The 6,315-nt window shown below is 45.1% G+C and overlaps 1 protein-coding gene across 1 annotated transcript in view; it reads right to left on the reverse strand.

Moving 5' to 3' along the window:
* The window catches only part of LOC140723079 (uncharacterized), a 561,502-nt gene that overhangs the window by 343,061 nt on the left and 212,126 nt on the right, over window positions 1–6,315 (reverse strand). The gene's annotated exons all lie outside the window — the stretch shown is intronic.

The following is a 6,315-nucleotide window of genomic DNA, read 5'->3' on the forward strand; positions in this document are numbered from 1 at the left end:
CATGTATTCAGCCACGTGTTGATCTGCACTATCTTACTATTTCTAAACCCACCTGCACGTGGCACTGGTAGCAATCCTGCGATTGCTACCCTGGAGGTCCTGTCCTTTAACTTGGCACCGAGTCTCTAAACTCACCTTTTAGGACCTCCGCACTCTTCCTACACACGTCATTGGTGCCTACATGGACCACGACATCCGGCTGCTCACCCTCCCTCTTGAGAATACTGAGAACTCGATCCGAGATATCGCGGACCCTGGCACCAGGGAGGCAACAGACCATCCGGGATTCTCGATCTCTTCCACAGAACCTCCTATCTGTCCCCCTAACTATCGAATCCCCTATCACTACTGCTCCCCTCTTTTCCATCCTTCCCTTCTAAGCTGAGGGTCCAGTCTCGGTGCCAGAGAAGCGACCACTGCAACTTATCCCTGGTAGGTTGTCCCCACCAACAATATCCAAAACAGTATAGTTATTGTTGATGGAAACGGCCACAGGGGTGCTCTGCTCTTCTTGTCTATTCCCCTTCCCTCTCCTGACAGTCACCCAACTAGCTGTTTCCTGACTCCAAGGGGTGACTATCTCCCTGAAACTCCTGTCTATTTCTGCCTCTGCCCCCCGAACGATCCGTAGTTCATCCAGCTCCAAATCCAGTTCCCTAACACTGTTTGTAGGGAGCTGCTGCTAGATGCACCTTTTGCACGTGTAGTCATCAGGGACAACAGTGTTCGCCCTGACTTCCCACATACTGCAAACGGAGCACTCAACTGCCCTAACTGCTGCCTCCATTTCCTACTCCTAATCTAATTAGATTAATTAATGGAGTTTACCCAGCCTTATCTCACCTGGAGAGAAGCTCGTACTCAGCCTCTGCTCGCTATTGAAATTCTATCGCTGTCTCACGGGCCGACTTTCACGCGCTTGCGAAGTTGTGCCCCGTTCAAACCTCGCTTCTGCCTGTTCTCGTCGAAGCCTGATTGAGCCAAAGCCGACCCACTCTGCCTCAGTCCACTCCGACGATGGCCGCTGCGGCAATGATCGCTGTATATGGCGGTCTTCCTTTTTAAACATTTGGCGCTCTATGTCACGCGTCTGCGCTGACTAGCCTCTTTGCTGCGATCAGTTTAAAAAAAACAGCTTCTCTCCGAGCTTCTTTTACCTCTTCACTTTCCGCCTCTTGCTGCAATTTAAATCGATTTAAACTGAAGTCGTACTTTTGGCTCGAACCACATGTTAGAAAGGATTTTTTGCGTTTTTCACTACAAGCGTTGTGGAACAAGGTGTAGCGTTACATGCTGAATAGGGTGAAGCTCAGGTTTATGAGCGTGTTATCAACTGAAGACTGCTCAGGGTGTGTTCACTTACTGCTAGGAACATAAAATTCAGATGCTCGGATTCGCTGGAAACAGAATCAGGAGTCTAGCACCAGATAAGAACAGGGTTATAGGGGAAATGTTATGGTGTTTATTTCGCCCACTGGTCACCGTAGTAGTGCTATTGTTTCTATCAGTTCAATATTGTCCTAAGGATTACGTGGATCAACGAATATTTGTGTTTTATTCTGTTTGTGTGATTTTTTTTAGCAAAAGCTTTATATATCCGTTAGTGATATTTAGGATAAAAATTTCTGTGCCCGTTGATAAAAGTATGGAAGTCTACACTCAGTGGGCACGTTTTTATGTACCTCCGTACCTAATGATGTGACACTGAATGAATGCTCGGGGTTTACTGCGGCTGTACCCCGTCCAAATCCAAGGTTATGCGTTCAGTGAGACTCTCTTGCACACTGCTGTTGGAGCGCAAGTGTACTTGATTCCTTGCCGCCTTCCTGTCGGATTTAATCAGTCTGGCCAATCTCACTGAGCTCTCTCATTAACGGGGCCTTTAGAACCGCCGTTCACTGGATGTTCCTTTGGTTTGTTTCCAGACCATTCTCTGTAAACCGACAGATTTATACGTGAAAATTCAAGTAGCTGATGAGTTTCCGTAACACTCAGACCACCCGGTCTGGCACCAGCCATCACTCCACGGTCAACAGACAATAGAAAACACAAAGTACACTGCAGATGCTGTGGTCAAATCAACACGTACAAACAAGCTGGATGAACTCAGCAGGTCGGGCAGCATCCGTTGAAAGGAGCCGTCAATTCTTCGGGCCGAGACCCTTCGTCAGGACTAAAGAAGGAGGGGGCAAGGGCCCCATAAAGAACGTGGGGGGGGGGGGGCGGAAAACCAATCAGAGGAAAGATCAAGGGATGGGGGAGGGAAAGCAGGGAGGGGATAGGCAGGAGAGGTGGAGGGAATCTAAAGGGAAAGCACTATGGGTAGTAGAAGAAGGCAGAATCATGAGAGAGGTGATAGGCAGCTAGAAGAGGAGACAGAGTGAAAGTGGGATGGTTGAAGGGAGAGGGAGGGAATTACCGGAAGTTGGAGAATTAGATGTTCGGGGCTGGAGACTACCCAGACGGTATATGAGGTGTTGTTCCTCCAACCGAAGTTTGGCCTCATCATGGCAGTAGAAGATCCTGTCTGTTGTGACAGACAGATGTGCTCAACGAAGCGGTCCCCCAATCTGCGTCTGGTCTCGCCGATGTAGAGGAGGCCGCACCGGGAGCACCGGATGCAGTAGATTACCCCAACAGATTTACAAGTGAAGTGTTGCCTCACTTGAAAGGACTGTTTGGGGCCCTGAATGGTGGAAGTATTTTTACCCGCAGTGGTGGCAGAGAGAGAGGGAGACAGGGTCCGTTGGTATCTCTGCATGGCGGTGAGCGTGGCTCGGAGAAGCGGAGGGAGCAACGGTCAATAAAACGGCGGTACCAGGGATCCTCGTTGGGCCCAAATAGATGCAGGAGTAGGTCATTCGGCCCTTCGAGCCAGCACCGCCATTTAATGTGATCATGGCTGATCATCCAGAATCAATACCCCGTTCTTGCCTTCTCCCCATATCCCTCGACTCCGCTATCTTTAAGAGCTCCATCTAACTCTTTCTTGAAAGCATCCAGAGAATTGGCCTCCACTGCCTTCTGAGGCAGAGCATTCAATAGATCCACAACTCTCTGGGTGAAAAAGTTTTTCCTCAACTCTGTTCTAAATGTCCTACCCCTTATTCTTAAACTGTGGCCTTTGGTTCTGGACTCCCCCAACATCGGGAACTTTTCTGCCTCTGGCGTGTCCAATCGCTTAATAATCTTATATGTTTCAATCAGATCCCCTCTCATCCTTCTAAATTCCAGTGTATATTCCGGTCAACGTCACTTACATCACATTTATTTCCTATTCAGTTGTTTGGTCTAAATAACAACTGAACTCGTTGACCATACCTGCATGTGTTTATGCTTGCAGATGCAGGCAGATGATTAACAGATTCGTATTAATGAGCGGGGTATACTGTTGTACCTAACAAAGAGGCCATTTAATGCATTTCCCATTTAAGCAAACCCTGACCCATCTCGAATATGAACACGGATGAGATCTGGGCCTGATTATTGACGATATGCATGTTTGCAACAACGGGTTGTCACTGGCAAGGCAGTGGACAAGACACTGTTATAAGGTGGGGGTAACGTGGAGAGCGAGATCCGTCACTGTTCCCTCTAAACTGCGCGTCTGCGTAACCAAAATGCTCCCACGAACGGAGCCTTTGTTGCAGCGCAGATGGTATTAAACACTGTCAGAGAAACGTTTATGAAGCCTGGTTCTTCTTTGTTGTACTGCATTTTTATCCTATCCTTTAATTAAAAATTAAAATCAAAAGAATGTTTCTTTCTTGTTAGTCTTCATAATAAATATTCATAGATGCATATTACATAAAAATGATATATCTACGATGTTGCGCTTTATTCAGGCTGTGTGACAATTCCCGCATGAGAGCAATGGTTCATCCATGTAGCGTCAAACATAGTAATTAGAGGGAACATTGGAGACTGGACCATGTTACATTCTATGCATATTAATCACGATTGAATGTGGTACATTATCGTGCTTCCTGTTATAGACGAGATGTTAAAAGTCAATAGAGTGGTCAAAACTGTTTCACTGGGGGCGTCTCTGATGTCCAGGGAATAGTAATGAATAACGCAAGAAAAATTAATAATAATTTCGCCCTGTCCGAGGGAGCATACTGTGAGGCAATGAGGTGCAAGTGCTTAACAACAGAGAAATAATGTTGAGCAGCGAATAACTAGAAGGTCCATTTACTATAAATTCAAAAGCTTTTCGTTCTCGTTTCTCGAAATATCTCTATTAATGTCCCGATTATCACTTACATTACCTTTTCAGAACACTGGGTGTAGTACCTCCCCCATTATAGGTATGAGCAAGGAGGAGATCTGGGCCAAATTGCGCAATTAAGCGTTCAGCATATCACGCATCATCTTGGACAATCCCAGTTCTGATACTGGGTCTTCCACAGTGTCTTTTTACACAGATCCAAACGGATGTACCGAGTTTCCAGCACCTTATGAGAGGAAGGTAGGAATATGACATTGGGGTGAAAAGAAGAAGAGAGAGATGTATAACATATACAGGCAACAGGGAGGAAATAAGATGCCTGAGAAGTATAAAAAGAGTAAGAAAATACTTAAGAAAAAAATCAGGAGGGCTAAAAGAAGACATGAGGTAGCTTTGGCAGTCAGGGTGAAGGATAATCCAAAGAGCTTCTACAGGTATATTAAGAGCAAAAGGATAGTAAAAGATAAAATTCGTCCTCCTGAAGATCAGAGTGGTCGGCTGTGTATGGAACCAAAAGAATTGGGAGAGATATGAAATGTTTTTTTTTGCATCTGTATTTACTAAGGTAACTAGAATGGAGTCTATGGAAACAAAGCAAACAAATAGGGTCATGGAACTTATACAGATTAAAGAGGAGGAGACGCTTGCTGTCTCGAAGCAAATCAGAGTAAATAAATCTCCAGGACCTGACAGGGTATTCCTTCGGACCTTGAGGGAGACTAGTGTTGAAGTTTCAGGGGCCCTGGCAGAAACATTTAAAATGTCGATATTCACGGGTCAGGTGCCGGAGGATTGGAGGATAGCTTATGTAGTTCCGTTGTTTAAAAAAGGCTCAAAAAGTAAGCCAGGAAATTATAGGCCGGTAAGTTTGACGTCGGTAGTAGGTAAATTATCGGAAGGAATACTAAGAGATAGGATCTACAAGTATTTGGTGAGACAGAGACTTATTAGGAACAGTGAACATGACTTTGTGCGTGGTAGGTCATGTTTAACAAATCTATTAGAGTTTTTCGAGGAAGTTACCAGAAAAGTGGTTGAAGGGAAGGCAGTGGATGTTGAATACATGGACTTCACAAGGTCCCGCATGGGAGGTTAGTTAGGAAGATTCTGTCGCTAGGTGTACGTGGAGAGGTAGTAAATTGGATTAGACATTGGCTCAATGAAAGAAGCCAGAGAGTGGTAGTGGAGGATTGCTACTGTGAGTGGAGGCCTGTGACTAGTGATGTGCCACGGGGATCAGTGCTTGGTCCATTGTTATTTGTCATCTATATCAATGATCTGGATGATAATTTGGTAAATTGGATCAGCAAATTTGCTGATGATACAAAGATTAGAGGTATAGTGGACAGTGAGGAAGGTTTTCAAAGCTTGCAAAGGGATCTGGACCAGCTAAAAAAATGGGCTGCAAAATGGCAAATGGAGTTTAATACAGACAAGTGTGAGGTATTGCACTTCAGAAGGAAAAACAAAAGTAGAACAGATAAGGTAAATGGTGGGGCACTGAGGAGTGCAGTAGAACAGAGGGATCTAGGAATACTGATACAAAATTCCCTAAAAGTGGCGTCACGGGTAGATAGGGTAGTAAAGAGAGCTTTTGGTACATTGGCCTTTATGAATCAAAGTATTGAGTATAAGAATTGAAATGTTATGGTGAGGTTGTATAAGGCATTGGTGAGGCCGAATTTGAAGTATTGTGTGCAGTTTTGGTCACCGAATTACAGGACGGAGATTAATAAGGTTGAAAGAGTGCAGAGAAGGTTTACAAGGATGTTGCCGGAACTTGAGAAACTGACTTACAGAGAAAGGTTGAATAGGTTAAGACTTTATTCCCTGGTGAGTAGGAGAATGAGGGATGATTTGATAGAGGTATATAAAATTATGACGGGTATAGATAGAGTGAATGTAAGCAGGCTTTTTCCACTGAGGCCAGCGAAGAAAAAAAAACCAGCGCTCATTGGTAAAGAGTGAAGGGGGAAAAGTTTAAAGAGAACATGGGGGGGGGGGGGTCTTCTTCACGCATAGGGTGATGGGAGTGTGGAATGGGCTGCCAGATGAAGTGGTGAATCCGGTCTCACTTTTGACAT

The sequence above is a fragment of the Hemitrygon akajei genome, unplaced genomic scaffold (genome assembly GCF_048418815.1).
Source record: "Hemitrygon akajei unplaced genomic scaffold, sHemAka1.3 Scf000100, whole genome shotgun sequence".
NCBI lineage: Eukaryota > Metazoa > Chordata > Chondrichthyes > Myliobatiformes > Dasyatidae > Hemitrygon > Hemitrygon akajei.